This window comes from Scyliorhinus canicula, chromosome 2 (assembly GCF_902713615.1).
Source record: "Scyliorhinus canicula chromosome 2, sScyCan1.1, whole genome shotgun sequence".
Classification (NCBI taxonomy): domain Eukaryota; kingdom Metazoa; phylum Chordata; class Chondrichthyes; order Carcharhiniformes; family Scyliorhinidae; genus Scyliorhinus; species Scyliorhinus canicula.
This window is the reverse complement of record NC_052147.1, coordinates 74797923-74817669: the sequence shown is the minus strand read 5'-3', so window position 1 is coordinate 74817669 and position 19747 is coordinate 74797923. Positions and strand designations below refer to the sequence as shown.

Sequence of the window (19747 nt, the reverse complement as noted above, 5' to 3'; positions counted from 1 at the left end):
AGTTATACCTGGCACAAAGGAAGATGGTTGGAGGTCAATCATCTCAGCTCCACAGCAGGAGTTCTTCAGGGTAGAGTAACTACACCCAACCATCCTCAGCTGCTTCATTGATGACCTTCCTTCCATCATAAGGTCAGAAGTGAAGATGTTCTCAGATGACTGCAAAGTACTCTGTGGCATTCACGACTCCTCTGAACTGAAGCAGTCGCTGTCCAAATACAGCAAGACCTGGACAATATCCAGTCTTGGGCAGACAAGTGACATATGCACCACACAGGCACCAAGCAAATGACCATCTCCAACAAGAAAGGATCCAGCCATCACCCCTTGACATTCAATGGCATTACCCCCGAATCCCCCACTATCAACATCAATGGGGGTTACCATTGACCAGAAATTGAACTGGACTAGCCATATAAATACTGAGGCTACCACAGCAGGTCAAAGGCAAGGAATCCTGCTGTGAGTAACTCATTTCCAGATTCCTCAAAAATCTGAACACCATCTACAAGGCACAAGCCGGGAGTGTAATGAGTTACTTTCCACTTGCCTGGATGAGTACAGCTCCAACAACACTCGAAGAGCTCGACACCATCCAGGACAAAGTAACTTGTTTCCTTGCTACCTATTCCACAAGCATTCAATCTCTCCACCACCAACGAAAGTGGCAGCCATGTGTACTATATACAAGATGCACTGCAGGAACACACCAAGGCTCCTTTGGCAGCACCTTCCAAACTCATAACCACTACCATTTAGAAGGACAAGGGCAGCAGATACATGGGAACACCACATCCTGGAAGTACCCCTCCGAGCCACTCACCATCCTGACTTGGAAATATATCACTGCTCCTTCACTGTCGTTGGGTCAAAAATTTGGAACGCCCTCCCGAACAGCACTGTGGCTCTCTCAGGGAATGCAGCAGTTCAAGAAGGCGGCTCACCACCCCTTCTGAAAGGCAACTGGGGCAATAAAAATGCTTTTCAGCGGTGTCCACATACCGTTAAATGGTTTTTGTCTAATACTTCAAAATACCCAAAACAAATTCTGACTATCATGACTTATTTTAATTTTTTTAATAGGTGTTTTATTTTTCTGATGCCATCTTAGGCATGTTTGCATTACATGGTTGATGATTTCGCTACATGAAATAGTTTTAATAGAAATTATTCTTCCTCCCCCTTTTGTACTTGGCTCTTATGTGTCGCCTTTCAGCTTGGTCTCTGGGTGAAATGGTCCAGAATAGGTAAAGAATCTGCAACACCAATTTTATTTCTGGGGAAATTCTGCCCCACAGTTTTATTGCATGACAATATTTATTGAATTCAGAATATTTTAAATGGGAGGAATTATATATGGCAAATGCTGTAGCTAAACTTGTTATTGACATACCAATGCCACTGAAATGCCATGGATATATTGGGCGCGTTTCTCTTGCCGCACTGTGTTCAAACGAGAGCACAACACTGCCGTAAAATCCTGGGAGAGCCCTCTCGCGAGCCTCATGTCAGCCTCAGCGCCTGGTGAGATTCACCCAAGTCCAGCGAGACGTCGGAGTTGGAACTTCGCCCCAAATGGGCGAGATTCTCCGGCCGCGTCCGCCCGGTGACCGGAGAATCACTCCCAAGGTCATCGGAACTCTCCATTCTCTCACCTAACCTGGGACATACTGGCCTCCGTCGATTCACTTGCCTCCCCGGGGAGGCTGCAGCCGGGCGCCGAGCAGTGCTGGTCCACACAAATGTGGACCAGGCAGAACGGCACCGCGGGGGGGGGGAATTTTGAGAAATTTTGGGGGAGAATCTCGCCCATTGTGTCTAACACTGAACATAGGAACATGAGAAGGAACATGAGAAGGAACATGAGTAGACCATCCAGCCCTCAAACCTGTTCCGTATTTCAGTGTGAGACGGTGAATCTTATCGTAGCTCAATTTCTGTTTGCACCTTTGTCTAGTACACATATATTGACCTCTGATTTAAAATTAATTGAACTAGCTTTAACAGTGTTTTATTAGTTACCTGAAATTTAATATTTCTTCATTATAAATGAATATGCAGTTCAGAAATCGTGGCTCAATGCTATGTGATTTAAACTAAACTAAGCTCACGGACAGGTCTGAACTTTGCGGATTTGCTTGGATAACAAGCTTCCTCTTTGGAAAGGTCAGATACCTCTTTGGATCTGGTCTCAGGCACCTTTGAGGGAGATACGGTACTCTTGGCAAATGCTAAAAGTTATAAATGTGCGTAAAACGTACATGAACTCATTGCCGTCAAGCTGATTGGAACTGTCAAATGATCTGCCAAAACTGTCAGAAACAGTTTTCAAGTGGACTTGTCAAAAGTGCAAAGCCCACCTGTCAAAGTGGCCTGTCAAAAGGATCTGGAGGATCTGCCCAAGGGAGCTGTCAAAGCATTTAAATGCCCTGTTCTTTAAATTGTTCAAAACAAATCTCGAGTGTTAAAAAAAACTGTTTGCTTTTTGCTGTTTTCGTGGATTATTGCTGCATGACTCATTTCAAAAGCACCTATTAGGTGCCTGCCATTTCACAGTTGGATTGACAGCTACCGGTGGTTATAGACTTTTTGATATGGGGCATTGAAGTCCATTGCTTGTTGTAGAAAGGGAGTGTGGCTTGAATGAAATGTTTGATTCAGGAATTTAAATGGGTTTTGTGAATGTTTTTTTCAATGTAACTTAAATCTGCAATAAATACCTCAAACTTTATTTTATTGGGGCCAGATCTTCCCACCCCAAGACCAGAAATTCACGCCCAAGGTTAGTGGACTTGATCTGTCAAATTTTCTGTCCTGTCCATGACAGTTCTTGCGGCAGGACCAGAAAATTTACCCATTGAACATTATTTTGTCACCTCTCTATATGGTTCCTGATGTCTGCCATTTTAGGTGATTTACCATGGTAGGTGTAAGCGCAAAGGGTTTTGGGGGGCTTGGATTAGCATCAATTGGCACTAAGTTGACATAAGGGCGAGAATGGGGCAATGGGAGAATGGGAGGAGAGACATAGGTTGGCATAAAGTCTATAAAGTACCATCAGGGACACAGCTTGGCATGGGAACATGAGCCATATGGGGTTGTTTGGAGGGCATATCTTTGCCCGGAGGCTATGAAAGGCCATAAGGGCTGGGTGGGCAGACATGGCTGGTGTCGAGGGGTATGGGACGGGGCAGGCATCCAGACCATAGAGCCGGGAATTACCACATCTCAGAGCATTCGATCCGGGAGCAGAAATCTGGGTCCAGATTAGCAGGACAACACATCGAAATAGAGCTCAGTGATTTCCTCAAAAAATTGTATCCTAGAATTTTTAAATTATATCCTCTAATCTATTCCAGAAAATGTAAGGGGTTTTAGATTCAAAATTCTTCAACAAATTCAACATTACTGACTTTAACAAGTCTAATGAACACGAGGACAATTGATCTGATAAAAGCACTTCTATTTCACAACTATGTATTGTCAGTCTTGGCTCAGTAACAACCTAATTTTCTTTCTAATTGTATCGGAAAAAGAACACCCCTATGTTCTTCAAGTGTCCTGCAAGGAGTTATAGGCTTTCACATGAGTTAAGTTACACACTTGAGTTTGGTAATCGGAGATAGTTTTTCGTTCTGCGTCTTTCATTCATGATACCCAAAATATTAATATTCTTACATTAATGAAATATGAAAAATTTCAGTCTTTACATTCTGCTTTTGGTTGGCCACATAAGGACATTTTTTTGTTGTTTAATTCCTCATCTTATAAAATTGATACCAAAATTGATGCTTCACCATTTGGAAAGCTTATGGACTATTTGTGCTGCATAAAAAGTATCTCATAATAAGTAAGGGGATTGCAATTTTAGTTAACAGATTATTACACCATCAATACATAATAGTCATTAGTTCCAGGTAGGAAAACATGTGATCTTCCATTTTAAAGTAGATTATTTTTTCAGTTTGTGCTATTTCAAAGTAACTACAATACAAAACTAACCTGAGTGGTTTAATAAATTTATATTCCAAGATAAGTCAGTGATATTAAATGATGAAAGAGTAAAAAGGCCTGAAAGCCTCTATGGTCAGATGTACTTAATTAAAGGTAAATGAAGGACAGCTGTTTTTTTATGTCGCGAGCACACCTTTGATCTGCTGTACCCTTCAGACCCCTTTGGACAAGGCAGTTAAATACTAGCCAGGAGGCCCATTTTAAAGACATTAAGGCCCTTAAGGGCAAACAAGTGACAGAAAGATAAAGGGATGACAATCGAAGCAGCCGTAAGCTGTTAGCTCTATTTATTAGAGAACCTTAAACATGTCTACTGATGGAAAGATATCCACATATGCAGATCAACCAAGCAACAAGAATTACAACAGCTTAGGGACACATGACTGGTCAGATTTTTCAAGGAAAGGTTTTTGTCAAGCTGTTCTTAAGTATGCAAGGGAAAAAATATTACTTACACGTTTTCATTGCAGGAAGATTGGTTCAATATGCATGGAATCGGCTACAGCTGTGATGGCACTAACACTATGTAACCTAATGTTGACCTTTGCAGTTTCTTCAATTACATTTAGAAAATGTCCTCTTCAGTACTCATTGATAGAAGGGATGTGTCATTTAGCAAGGGTAGTGTTGTATTTAATGCCTTTGAAATGCTTGGTTCCACTTAGAAGATCTGTAGCATGATACTGTAAAATGATTATTGGTGCCTCAACTTGTATGTTTGAAAAGCAATATGAATTGTTGGAGTGTTTATACAAAAGGATTTTTAATTTTCTGATCTACATGGGGCATATGAACTATTTAGTATTAGATTCCATTCAAGGTCAAGATGATTATTTTGCTGTAGATGATATAAATCTGATCCATTGCCGATAGTGATATCGTACTTATTGTTTGCCTATTATATATTTGTGTTTTATGAATGATCCATTAAATGAAATACAATCACGTTCACGTTGAGACGTTATTTACCAGCAGATCTTTACTATTACCACCGGTGTACGTCATGGCTTGTAATTGTTGACTACTATGTGAATGCGAGATCAAATGAGATGGTTCATAAACATTTGGGATGCCAATGCAATGGAGTTATTTGTTTGGTTTGCAGCTGTTTCTCTAGCTTCGTTACTTTTTGAGTGAAAACCATACCTCCCAGGAAAGCGCAATGATTTATTTTCCCTTTAAATATAATGCTAAATCACAGGAATTGAATTTAATACAACTAACTTGGCGTGTTTTCCAGACAATCGTAGATCAGAGATTGAGGAAAGATATTAGAAATGCAGATGTGCAAAGAGTGGAGTTGTACTCAAAGCCAGCTAAACACAAAAATAAATTATTAGGTCACAAGTTTGAGTTGTGGAGCACTATGTGTTATTCTCCGGGCTTCGATGGGCCGAGAGCCCTCCAAGTCGGCCGAGTCCTGCCAGCGTGGGTTACGTATGGTCCTCGGAGTTCAGTCTACGGGGCCGTCCCTGTTGCGGGGGGGGATCCAACCCCGGGGAGGGGTCTCCACGGTGGCCTGGCTCGCGATCGGGGCCTACCGATCTGCTGGCGAGCTAGTTCCGTGCGGGGTCTATGTTCCTCCGCGCCGGGTCCCTGTAGAGCTCCGCCATATTGCCCCGGGGCTGGCGCGGAGATGGGAACCCACGTGCATGCGTGAACTCGCGCCGCCCGTGGCGCGTATGCGCGAACTCGCACCGGCCATGGCACGCAGCTGTCGGGCGCTGGAGCTGCGGACACTACTCCGGCACCGTACTAGCCCCCTAGGAAGGGGTGGATACCTGCCAGTTGAGGCCCGTTGACGCCGGAGTGGCTCGTGCCGCTTTTAACGCCGGCATCAGAACTTAGCCGCGGGATTGGAGAATCCCGGCCAAGGAGTCCAGTAATAATTGCTTCTTTGAGAATTTGGAGGCAGTTTCGCCAACACTTCGGGTTGGGGGCAGGGTCAAGGGAAATGCCGATTCGGGGGAAACCACAGATTTGAGCCAGGGAAGTGGGATGGAAATTTTCGGAAATGGGAGGAGAAGGGGATTAAGACACTAAAAGATGTGTTTCTTGGGGGTCGGTTTGCAGGATTGAAGGAGCTGGGAACGAAATATGGGCTGGAACAGGGGGAAATGTTTAGATCCTTGCAGGTTCCAGATTTTGCCAGAAAGAAGATACTGGGCTTCCCGGTGGAGCCGGCCTCCACATTGCTGGAGGAGGTGCTGATGACAGGGGGACTGGAGAATGGGGGTAGTATCAGCGGTTTACGGGGCTATTTTGGAAGAGGAGAAGGCACCTCTGGAAGGGATCAAAGCAAAGTGGGAGGAAGAGTTGGGAGAGGGTATGGAGGAGGGGTTCTAGCGTGAGGTGCTCCAGAGAGTGAACCTTCACCCCGTGCACGAGGTTGGGGCTGATACAGCTGAAGGTAGTATATAACCTCAAAAGGGCGAGGATGAGCCGGCTCTTTGAGGGGGTAGAAGATGTGTGTGAACGTTGCGGGGGGGGCCCCGCAAATCACATTCGTATGTTTTGGTCCTGTCCAAAACTGGAGGATTACTGGAAGGAGTTTTTTAGGGTAATCTTTAAAGTGGTGCATGTGAAACTGGATCCGGGCCCTCAGAGGCCATATTCGGGGTGTCGGACCAACCAGGGTTGGAAACGGGTGCGGAGGCAGATGTTGTAGACTTCGCCTCGTTAATCGCCCGAAGGTGGATCCTGTTGGGATGGAGAGCAACCTCTTCACCCTGTGCCCTGGCATGATGGGGGGACCTGTTGGAATTCTTGACTCTTGAGAAGGTTAAGTTTGAACTGAGGGAAGGATGGAGGGGTTCTACAATTCATGGGTGTTATTCGTTATGCACTTTCAAGAATTGGATAACATTGAACATTAGTGGGGGGGGGGAACTGTATGTGTTGATGGTGACTATGGGTGATTACTGATTCCTTTTTGTTATTTGTTTATGTTAACATGCGGGCAGTTGTTTGGGGGTTGGTGGGAGGATGGGATTGTTGTTGTTGATATGAAGATTGACATTATATTCGTTACTGCTTATTGTTTATTGTTGGTGGGTGCAAATTTGGGAGAAAATGTGAAAAAGGAGGAGAATAAAAATATAATTTTTAAAAAGTCACACCACTGACAGCTACATGTATGGCCCACGTTGCATTCTGCCAGGTGATAATCTAACTGGTTGTTGGAACACCAAGATCTCTAATTTGGGCAACATTAATGCTGATAATGAATTCAAACATCACTCACCAAAAATCAGGCATTCTGCTGCAAGATGGGCCCCGAAGCAGTGCTGATTAATGCACCACTCAACAAGTTGCTAGTGAGGTGTTTATAAATAACAAAATTCTGGAAATACCCTGCAGATCTGGCAGCACCTGTGGAGAAAGAAACAAGAGTTAACTTTCCACGTCAGCTTCATCAATGGAAATATTCTTACAGGCAGCCCAAAGTGAGTCCCAGAGTATGCCAACCCCTGTGTTCGGAGAGCTCAGCTGAAACATAACCTGGATCAAAAGTCCCCTGGTGTTGATGGCGGCCTGATGCGATCCTTGGGGCCTGCACCAGCCTCAATTATCTCTCTGTGCAGCTGGGGCTGTTCTCTACTCTGGATCTTCCAAATCATCCTCCACCGTTCTGTTCTCCTCTTCGTCTGATGAGCTGCGTCATTCCAGGGCTTCATCCCCTTCAAGGTCTACACCTCGCTGGAGAGCAATGTCACGGCGAATGCAGCAGACTACAACATCTTGCTTCAAAATGCCTGCCTCAGTAAGAGCTGCCATTTGGGAACGCCCTTTAGAAGACCTGCCTCCAACCTACACCCATGGCTGCTAATTGGCCATCAAACCCACACTCCAGCCAATTAGCAGCATGCCTCTGAAAATATCGGGCTATGTCTACTTATCCCACAGAGAAGGTCAGACACAGAAATGCTCAAAATGCTGGATTCCATACTTCATGGGCAAAATCCAACTCCTTTTTCTTATCTCACGACAGCTTTTTTCTAATTTTTTTACGGAATGTGGGCATCGGTGACTACATGAGCATTTGTCGCCAATCCCTAATTGCCCTTGAGAAGGTGGTGGCGAGCTGCCTTCGTGGACCACTAGAGTCACATTGAGGGGGAGAGATGACTGGTGGTGATTTAACCGGAGGATCACCACACCTCGGGCGAGGTTGAGAAGCCGGGCCTTCATGAATAACCTCAGCCGGTACGGGAATTGAACCCGTGCTGTTGGTCTCGCTTTGCATCACAAACCAGCTGTCCAGCCAACTGAGCTCAGAAGGGTTGTTATGTGTGGAATTCTCTTCCTCAATAAACAGTCGAGCATGGGTCATTGAATTTATTCACAGCAGAGTTAAGACAGATTTTGAAAGACAATGGAGTGAAAGGTTATGTGAGGCAGATGGAAAAGTAGAGATGAGACCACAACCAGATCAGCCATGATCTAATTGAATGGCAGAGCAGGCTCCAAGGGCTGAATGGCCACTCTTGCTCCTCAGACCTATGTTCCTCTGTAGGTGATGGATGAGATGCCAGTCAAGTGGTCTGCTTTGTTGTCCTGCATGATGTTGAGCTTCTTGACGGTTGTTGGAGCTGCATTCATCCAAGCAAGTGGAGAGTATTTCATCACACTCCTGACTTGATCTTGTAGATAGTGTACAGGCTTTAGGGAGTCAGGAGGTGAGTTACTCACTGCAGAATTCCTTTGACTTGCTGTTGTAGCCACAATATTTAAATGATAGTACAATTCAGTTTCTGCTCAATAGTAAAACCCAGTGCATGGGTCTCACCCCCACAGCACAAAAGATGCGCAGGGTACGTGGATTGGCCATGCTAAATTGCCCTTAATTGGGTACTTTTACTATTTTTGAAAAAATTTTAACACCCCGGATGTTGACAGTGGAGGATTCAGTTTAGGTAATGCCATTGAATGTCAAGGAGATGGTTCGATTCTCTCTTGTTGGGGATGATCATTGCCTGCCACTTGTGTGGCATGAATGTTACTTGCCAATTATCAGCCCAAACCGGAATGTTCTCCAGGTCTAGCTGCACATCGACATGAACTGTTTCAGGATGCGAGGAGTCACAAATGGTGCTGAACATTCATCCATGAACATCCTCACTCCTGACCTTATGATGGAGGAAAGGTCATTGATGAAGCAACTGAACCAGGCAGAAACATAAAAGAAAATTGACGAAGCAACTGAAAATGGTTGGGCCAAGGGAACCACCCTGAGGAAACACTGCAGTGATGTTCTGGGACTGAGATGATTGACCTCCAACAAATCACAGCCATCTTCCTTTGTGCTGTGTATGATTCCAACCAGTGGAGAGTTTCCCCCTGATTTCTATTGACTCAGTTTTTCTGTAGGGCTCCTCCATCAAATGGTGCCTTGATGTCAAAAGCAATCACTCTCACCTTTGTCCATGTTTGAACCACGGCTATAATAAAGTCAGGAGCTGAATAGTTCTGGCGGAACCCAAACTAAGCATTAGTAATCAGGTTATTGCAAAGTAAGTGTTGCTTGAAAACACTATCGATGACACCTTCCATCTGCTAATGATCAAGAGTAGACAGATGTGTCAGTAATTGGCCGGGATACATTTAGAACATAGAACAGTACAGCACAGAACAGGCCCTTCGGCCCTCAATGTTGTGCCGAGCCATGATCACCCTACTCAAACCCACGCATCCACCCCATACCCGTAACTCAACAATCCCCCCATTCACCTTACACTACGGGCAATTTAGCATGGCCAATCCACCTAACCCGCACATCTTTGGACTGTGGGAGGAAACCGGAGCACCCGGAGGAAACCCACGCACACAGGGGGAGGACGTGCAGACTCCACACAGACAGTGACCCAGCCGGGAATCGAACCTGGGACCCTGGAGCTTTGAAGCATTTATGCTAACCACCATGCTACCCTGCTGCCCCTTTTTGTCCTACTTTTTATTGTTCGAACATACCTGGGCAATTTTTCAGATTGCTGAGTAGGTTCCAGTGTTGTAGCTGTACTGGAACAGCTTGGCTAGTGACAGATTATGGAGCACAGGTCTTCAGTATTCTTGCCGGACTCTTGTCAGGGCCTTTGCAGTATTCAGTGCCTTCAGCCATTTCTTGATATCACGTGGAGTAAATTGAATTGGCTGAAGACTGACATCAATGATATTGGGGTTTCAGCAGGAGGGTGAAGTGGATCATCCAGTTAGCATTGGTGGCTGAAGGTTGTTGGAACTGCTTCAGCCTTATCTTTTACAGTGATGTGCTGGACTCCCCCATCATTGAAGTTTGGAATGTAGAGACTCCTCCTCGAGTTAGTTGTTTAATTATCCATCACTACTAACAACTGGATATGGCAAGAAGTGTGAAGCTTAGATCTGATGGTTATGGGATCACCTAGCTCTGTTTAGCACATGCTGTTTTTGTTATTTGGTGTGCAAGTAGTCCTGTGTTGTAGCTTTAAGATGACATCTCAATTTTAGGTATGCCTAGTGCTGCTCCTGGCATGCCTTTCTGCACTCTTCATTGATCCCCCGGCTGCATGATAATGGTAGAATGGGGGACATGCAGGGCCATGAGGTTACATATTGTGGTTGTGTGTAATTCTGCTCCTGCTGATTGCCCACGCGCCTCACAAATACCCAATTTTGTGTTGCTAGATCTGTTTGAAATATATCCGATTTAGCAGGGTGGTAGTGCCATACAAACACAATGGAGGTTACCCTCAATGTGAAGACAGGACTTTAACTCCACAAGGACTGCATAGTAGTCACACTTATCAATATGTCATGGATAGGTGGATCTGCAGCAAGTAAGACTGAGGAGTATGCGGTCAAGTAGGTTTTCCCTCTTGCTGCTCCCCTCACCACATGTAGCAGTTCAGCAGCTATGTCCATTAGGACTTGGCCAGATGTGGTGCGACCAAGCCACTCTTGGTGGAGGTGTGTGAAATGCTGTTTTATAAGGAATATTCTGCCATGTAATGTGCACTGTATAATTCTGCTGCTAAGCAAGAACTGTGTTCTTTTAAGGCTACCAAGTGTGATCGTTATTCATGACGACAGATAAGGCAAGGGCTGAATTACTGTTTGGCCAGGGAATGTTGGAGAATATAATGTACCGAGCGGTTTCAGTTACCAGATCAATGCTTTGCTTTATTTGCGAAGAAAGTCTTGGTTCTGTAACAGTGTAACATTTAATGTTTAATGGGGCACGCCCAAACATATACCCACCCACAAACATTACACAGAATGCATATAGAGAAACTTAACCAAGAGTGTAATATTGCATTGCAAGAGCAGGAGGCACAAGATGTTTCTTTGTAATGATTCACAAATTTGATTGAATTCTTTGAGGAGGGAACTAAGTGTGTAGATAAAGGTAGAGCAGTTGATGTCGTATACATGGATTTTGGTAAGGCGTTTGATAAGGTTCCCCATGGTCGGCTCATGAAGTAAGTAAGGAGGTGTGGGATAGAGGGAAATTTGGCCAATTGGATAAGTAACTGGTTATCACAGAGAAGAAAGAGGGTGGTGGTGGATGGAAAATTTTCAGACTGGAGACCAGTTACCAGCGGTGTACCACAGGGATCAGTGCTGGGTCCTCTGCTATTTGTGATTTTTATCAATGACTTGGAGGAGGGGGATGAAGGGTGGGTCAGTAAATTTGCTGATGATACCAAGATTGGTGGAGTAGTGGATGAGGTGGAGAACTGTTTTAGGCTGCAAAGAGACATTGATCGGATGCAGAGCTGGGCCGTAAAATGGCAGATGGAGTTTAACCCTAATAAGTGCGAGGTGATTCATTTTGGGAGAAAAAATTTGAATGTGGATTACAGGGTCAACGGCAGGGTTCTGAGGAATGTGGAGGAACAGAGAGATCTTGGGCTTCATGTCCACAGATCTCTGAAGGTTGCCACTCAAGTGGATAGAGCCATGAAGAAGGCTTGTAGTGTGTTAGCGTTTATTAACAGGGGGCTTGAGTTTAAGAGCCGCAGGGTTCTGCTGCAACTATATATGACCCTGGTGAGACCACATTTGGAGTATTGTGTGCAGTTCTGGTCACCTCATTATAGGAAGGATGTGGAAGCATTGGAAAGGGTTCAAAGGAGATTTACCAGGATGTTGCCTGGTTTGCAGGATAGGGAGGGAGCTATGGCTTTCCTCTTTGGAGCGGAGGAGGATGAGAGGTGACTTAATAGAGGTTTATAAGACGATGAGGGGGATAGATAGAGTGGACATTCAGAGACTATTTCCTCGGGTGGATGTAGATGTTACAAGGGGGCATAACTATAAGATTCAGGGTGGGAGATATAGGAGGGATGTCCGAGGTAGGTTCTTTACTCAGAGAGTGTGGAATGGACTGCCTGCTGTGATAGTGGAGTCGGACACTTTAGGAACTTCCAAGCGGTTATTGGATAGGCACATGGAGCACACGAGAATGAAAGGGAGTGGGATAGCTTGATCTTGGTTTCGGACAATGCTCGGCACAATATCGAGGGCCGAAGGGCCTGTTCTGTGCTGTACTGTTCTATGATATTGGTGTAATTGATAGACAGACACCTGCATGTAGATATAATATTAAGTATCTTATATGGAGTTAAAAGTATATCACAGCATATACAAGATAAATATTCAAACTGGTTTGAACCAGTACTGATCATAGGGGTGATGTTTTACTTTGTTAGTGTTTAAAAAAAGGAAATATTGCGATCCAAATAACCCTGTTTACCTCTGAATTCCACTTGTTCTAACATTCAGGCGACCTTGATCTGTTCCCATCACAAACAGGTGGGGGGAGATCATTAAAAATACAAATTAGTGTTGGACAACAAATGTACAATGCCCAACACCATTTTCATCCCTTCCAGCATTCCTTGGCTGATATAAATCAGGAGGCAGCCATTTCCAGCAATATTTATTGTCTGGTATAACTGTAGAAAGGTTTATGAGATAATTTTGTTGCTTTTTGCTATTTGGACAATTTCACAATTAAATATGTTGCAAATTTGTGGTAACTTGTGCAAACTTCTTCTCTGGTACTGTAATTATTGCTTCATGAGGTCCTTCTGGGAATTCCATCCTGGCAAGAGGAGGCGGGGCAGGAAGAAGGAACAAAGCGTAATTGGAGAGGGAGTTTATAGGTCCAGAATAACGTACATGCAGTTATCTGAGAAACAGTGCAGAAGGTGACTTTGCTTCTCCCATGAGGCTGTGATAGTTGTATTGCCTCCTGTGATAAGACCTGTCCCACTACTGACTGCTGCAGTCAAGGTCACTAATGTCCTAATTCCTTTGCCTGCATATCCTTCCAGACTCCTTTAGAAGGTATTAGTAATATCAGTTCATCTGCAATTCACGTCGACATTAAGCAGGTAATTGGTGTCATGTTTACTCGACTGAGCACATTCATTACTTTCCCGATGGATAAATGGAAGCTGCAGGTTAGCACTGTGACATTTTCAGGATTATACCATGCCCTGGGTGCCATTGACTGCACCCATGTTAGCCTGCAGACTCCTTCACATAATCATTGCGCCTTCAAGGAATTGCATGAATTTGCACTTTATTATCGTACACTGCTGTGTAATTACCATTAGATCATCATGGAGATTGGGCATCTTGTTTTGCAACTGTCTTGTTGCTTTGATATTGCAAAAAGCCTCAATTTCCCAGTTCTTTAGGTTGAGCCTTTATTTACGTGGCCTGCCGGGAGCCAGTGAATCCAAACGTCATGGGGAACCTAGAAGTTGGAATTTCTCTTCATAAACTCCACAGCGTGCATTTGATGTTACTTATCGAGTCTCCCGAGTGAGTGGCTTTGCTTCCAGTCAGTCAAAGCCGCTGGGATAGGGGAGTGGAGGTCTGCTGAGGATGGGCTCAGAGGTCTCATGTGGAATGTTGAAATAGTGGGTTGTTCATGAAAGCACACTAGGTCCAGGTGCTGGATGGAAAGATACTCCAATCCTAGATCTGTTAGGTACTCCCCTGGATGCAGCTGCTGAGTTTCCCACAGCCTCATTATCATATTTAAAGTAGCAACTTGCCTCCTTGGAGCTGGGAGGCTATGTCATTTATCCCCTCCGACATTACCATTGCACAACAAGTGAGAAGCTGTTGCTTGGACAAGATTTAGCCCGTGCACATTTGACTCATGACTACTTTCAAGAAACCTGGGCGGGATTCTCCCAACCCTAGGCAGGGCCGGAGAATCCCCGCGACCGGGCCACGCCGCCCCGACGCCGGCATGCAGAGCGGAGAATTGGCGCGGCGCCGGTCATGTGCCGCGCTACGCGCCCCCCCCCCCCGGCGATTCTCTGGACTGGATGGGCCATGCGCCATAAAAATAAAACAAGTCCCGCCGGCGCCATTCTAACCTGCTCTGAGCCGGCGGGACCTCGGCGTTGAAGGGTCGGGTGGCGGCATCTGAGGGGGGGAGGGGGTCCGACCCCGGGGAGGGGCTCCAATGTGGCCTGACCCGTGATCGGAGCCCACCGATCGACGGGCCGGCCTCTGTGGCTGGGGCCCTCCTTTCCTACGCGCCGGCCCCTGTAGTTCTGTGCCATGTTGCGTCGGGGCCGGCGCGTTGAAGGAGGCCACTGCGCATGCGCGCGTTGGCACTGGCACCATTGCTCATGTGCGCGTTGGCGCCGGTGCCACTGCACATGCGGGATCCCGTGGCGCACAGTTCGCACCGGAATCGGCAGCTGGAGCAGTGCGAACTGCTCCAGCACCGCGCTGGCCCCCTTTAGGGGCCAGAATTAATCCTGGCAGCGGCCCGTTCATGCTATCGTGAAACGCGACCACGTTTACAACGGCGTGGACACTCTGCCGCGGGATTAGAGAATCCCGCCCCCTATGCTCAACACCTGAACTGAACTGCAATCAGATCCATGTGTCACTTTCAGTCATCAGCAAGTAAACCATATGGAATGAAACACCAATTTCACTGAATAGGCAGATTTGGTGGCTGCCTGCAATTCAACATTCAGGAAGTATGCTCTGTAATGGCGATTTAAAAAAATATATATTTTTATTAAGGCATTTATAAATATATACATAAAACACAACCACAACCAAGAAAAAGAGAACAAACAGAAATTCTCATAACCAATAAATAACACCCTACCACCCCACATTCCCTGCCGCCCCCCCTCATAGCTGCTAAACTGGGTCTTGGCAGGTGGTGAGGGAACCAACAAGAGGGAAAAAACATACTTGATTCCATCCTCACCACCCTGGCTGCTGCGCATCTGCCCATGATGTTATCAGTAGGAATAGCCACTGCACAGTTCTTGTGAAGACAAAGTCCCATCTTCATACTGAGGATAATCTCCATCGTGTTTGTGTGGCACTACCAGCATGTAAAACGGAATAGACTTTGAAGAGATCTGGCAACTCAATCTGTAACATCATGGCCTGGCGAACCCCCAACTCTACCATTACCACTAAGCCATGGCTCAATGAAGAGAGCAGGAGGGAATGGCAGGAGCAATACCAGGCATAACTAAAAGACCTGGTGAAGCTAAAACGCAGTACTACTTGCATGATTACTTCAAACATGAACAAACAGCTGAATTCCAGAGGTAAGGTGAGAGTGATTACCCTCAACATCATGGCAGCATTTGTCCAAGTATGGCATCAAGGAGCCCTAGCAAAACTGGAGGGCAGCACGGTAGCATTGTGGATAGCACAATCGCTTCACAGCTCCAGAGTCCCAGGTTCGATTCCGGCTTGGGTCACTGTCTGTGAGGAGTCTACACATCCTCCCCGTGTGTGCGTGGGTTTCCTCCGGGTGCTCCGGTTTCCTCCCACAGTCACAAAGATGTGCAGGTTAGGTGGATTGGCCATGATAAATTGCCCTGAATGTCCAAAATTGCCCTTAGTGTTGGGTGGGGTTACTGGGTTATGGGGATAGGGTGGAGGTGTTGACCTTGGGTAGGGTGCTCTTTCCAAGAGCCGGTGCAGACTCGATGGGTCGAATGGTCTCCTTCTGCACTGTAAATTCTATGATAAAGGGAATCAAGGGGAAAACCCTCCTCAAGTCATGTCTGGCACAAAGAAAGATGGTTGAAGGTCAATCATCTCAATCCCAGGACATCGCTGCCAGAGTTCCTCAGGATAGTGTCCTAGGCCCAACCATCTTCAGCTGCTTCATCAATGACCTTCCTCCCATCATATTTTTAATTGGTAATGGGTTGAAAGGTTATGGAGAATGGGAAGGACGGTGGAGTTAAGGCCAGGATTAGATCAGCCATGATCATATTGAAGGTGGAGCGGGCTCAAGAGGCTAAATTGCTTACTGCTGCTCCTAGTTCATGTGTTCTGAGAAAGAACCACACTGGCTGATTTCACCATCCAGCTCATGATCAATAAGGGGATTTCTTGATTAACATGAAAATCAGGGATTACGGGAAGACAGCAGGAGAATGGGGATGAGGAACATATCAGCCATGATTGAATGGCGGTGCAGACCTCAATGGGCCATCTAGCCTAATTCTGCTCCTATATCTTTCGAACTTATAAAAGTCAGAAGTGGGGATGTTTGCTGATGACATCACAATGTTCAGCACCATTTGCGACTCCACAGATACTGAAGCAGTCCATGCCCAAATGCATTAAGACCGAGAAAATATCCAGGCTTGAGCAAACAAGTGGCAAGTAACATTCGCACCACACAAGTGCCAGACAATGACCATCTTGAACAAGAGAAAATCTAACTATCGTCCCAAAACATTTAATGGCATTATCACTGCTGAATCCCCAATATCAACATTCTGAGGGTTACCATTGACCAAAAGCTGAACTGAACTTGACAGATAAATACTGTGGATACAAGAGCAGATCAGAATCTCGGAATTATGCGCAGATAACTCATCGCCTAATTCCCTCAGGTGCAGCACGGTAGCACAGTAAATAGCACTGTTGCTTCACAGCTTCAGGATCCCAGATTCGATTCCCGGCTTGTGTCACTGTCTGTGTGGAGTCTGCATGTCCTCTCTGTGTCTGCGTGCGTTTCCTCTGGGTGCTCCGGTTTCCTCCCACAGTCCAAAGAAGTGCGCAAGTCAGGAGTGTGGTGGAATACTCCCAACTTGCCTGAATGAGTGCAGTCCACTTGATTGGTGCCTCTTCCACAAACATTCACTTCCCCCACCATTGACAAACAGTGGCAGCAGTGTGGGCCATCTACAAGATGCACTGCCGGAACTCACCAAGGCTCCTTAGGCAGCACTTTGCAAACCCATGACCGCTACAATCTAAAAGGGCAAGGGCAGCAGATACCGGGGAACACAACCACCTGCAATATTCCTTCCAAGTCACACACTATCCCATTGTTGCATCAAAATCCTGGAACCTTTTCCCTAACAGCACTGTAGGTGTACATACATCTCAGGAACTGCAGTGGTTCATGTAGGCAGCTCACCACCACTTTCTCAAGGTCAACTAGGGATGGGGAATAAATGCTCGGCTAGCCAGTGATGCCCTCATCCCATAAATTAATAAAAAAGAGCTATTTGGATAAGTGACAAAACCTTGGTCAAAGAGGTTTTTAAGGGGTGTCTCAAAAGAGAAAAGTGAGTTAGATTTTAAGGGGTGTCTTAAAAGAGAAAAGTGAGGTAGAAGGTTTTAGGGAGAGAGTTCAGAGCTTAATTCCTAAACAGCAGACGGCACAGCTATCAATGGTGGAGCAATTAAATCGGGAATACACACAAGGTGGGAATTAGAAGATTGCAGATTACCTTGGAGGATTTTGGAGCTGCAGGAAATTAGAGATAGGGAAGGGCAGGGTCATGGAGGGATTTGAAAAGCAGAATTAGAATTTAAAACCAAAGAGTTGCTTAACCAGGAGTCAGCGTAAATTAGCGAGCACAGGTGTAAGTGTGATTCGGAGCAGGTTGGGACACAGAGAGAATAATTTTTGATAACTTCAAGTTTGCAGGAGGTCAAACTAGGAAGATCAACCAGGAATGCATTAGCAAAATCAAATCTAGAGATAACAAAGACATAGATGAGGGCTTCAGTAACAAATGAGCAGAGGATGGGTGAAGTCAAGTGATTTTATGCTGTGATAGCCTTTGGATATGTACTCAGAAACTGAGGTCAAATATGACACCAAATTTGAGCAAGTCTGGTTTAGCCTCTGGTTTTGTCAAGGAGAGGAATGGTGCTGGTGACTGGAGAGGGATAGGGATCAAAACTATTGGCTTCAGTTCTCCCAATATTTAAGTGGAGGAAATCTCTGCTCATTCTGTGTTGAATGTTGAACAAACAATCTGACAGTTTAGAGATAGTAAAGGGTTGAGACAGGTGGTGGTTATGTTCGCGCTAGGTATTGTGAACATTTATGTGAAAACTGACATGTTTCCAGATTATGTCACTGAGGGGAAGCATGTAAATGAGAAATAGGAGGGGATCAAAAAAGGTAGTGCAATCTGACAACTACTAAAACACAGAAACATAAAAAAGTAGGTGCAGGAATAGACCATTCGGCCCTTCGAGCATGCACCACCATTCAATATGATTATGCAAATTCAGTATCTCACTCCCGCTTTCTCTCCATACCCCTTGATTCCTTCAGCCACAATGACCACGTCCAGCTCCCTCTTGAATATATTCAACAAACTGGCCCCAACAGCTTTCTGTGGTAGAGAATTCCACAAATTCACAATTCTCTGAGAGAAGAAGTTCTTCCCCAAGTCAGTCCTGAATGGATTACCCCTTATTATTAGGCTGTGCCCACTAGTTCAAGACGCCCCCAACATTGGAAACACTCTTCCCGCATCTAGCCTGTCTAGTCCCATCAGGATTTTATATGTTTTTATGAGATTCCCTCTCATTCTTCTGAATGTCAGTAAGTACAAGCCCAGTCGATCCAGTCTTTCTTCATAAGTCAATCCTGCCATCCCGGGAATTAGTCTGGTGAACCTGCGCTGGACACCCTCGATAGCAAGAATGTCCTTCCTCAAACTAGGAGACCGAAACTGCACACAATACTCAAGGAGTGGCCTCACCAAGGCCCTGTATAACTGCAGCAAGACATCCCTACTCCTGAACTCAAATCCTCTCGCTATGAAGGCCAGCATGCCATTAGCTTTTTCCACCGCCTGCTGTACCTGCATGCCAGCCTTCAGCGACTGTTCCACCATGACACCCAGGTCTCGCTGCACTTCCCCTTTTCCTAAACTAACTGCCACCATTCAGATAATAATCTGCCTTCCTTTTTTGCCACCAAAGTGGATAACCTCACATTTACCCACATTATATTGCATTTGCCAAGTATTTGCCCATTCAGCCAACCTGTCCAAGTCACCCTGCAACCTCTTTACATCCTCCTCACAGCACACACTGCCACCCAGCTTAGTGTGCTCTGCAAATTTAGAGATATTGCATGCAATTCCTTCATCCAAATCATTAATGTATATTGTGAACAGCTGGGGTGCCAGCACTGAACCCTGCCACACCCCACTAGGCACTGCCTGCCACTCTGAAAAGGATTGTTTATTCCCACTCTCTGCTTCCTGTGTGCCAGAGTTATAAGAGCTCCGATTGGATCTGCAGAAGTGAGAACTAAAACGGCTTTTGATGTATTTGTAATTTAACCCCTTCATGTTCCATGTCAAGAGGAAAGAGAAATTGGCATCCTCCCAAAAATCAAACATTTCACCCTCCCACAGACCTGGCAGTGGAAACCACTAGATTTTGTATTTGTATCTGTGCACATACAAACGAG

At 45.5% G+C, this 19747-nt stretch overlaps 1 protein-coding gene and 1 long non-coding RNA gene across 2 annotated transcripts in view; one reads left to right on the top strand and one right to left on the bottom strand.

The window, feature by feature from the left end:
- LOC119955027 overlaps positions 1-7373 on the bottom strand; it is a 113318-nt gene extending 105945 nt beyond the window's left edge. Inside the window, exon 1 of the long non-coding RNA XR_005458372.1 lies at positions 7259-7373. This is a non-coding gene — a long non-coding RNA (uncharacterized LOC119955027). The remainder of the gene's footprint in view (positions 1-7258) is intronic.
- The window catches only part of slc25a21 (solute carrier family 25 member 21), a 781061-nt gene that overhangs the window by 475453 nt on the left and 285861 nt on the right, over positions 1-19747 (top strand). The window lies entirely within an intron of this gene.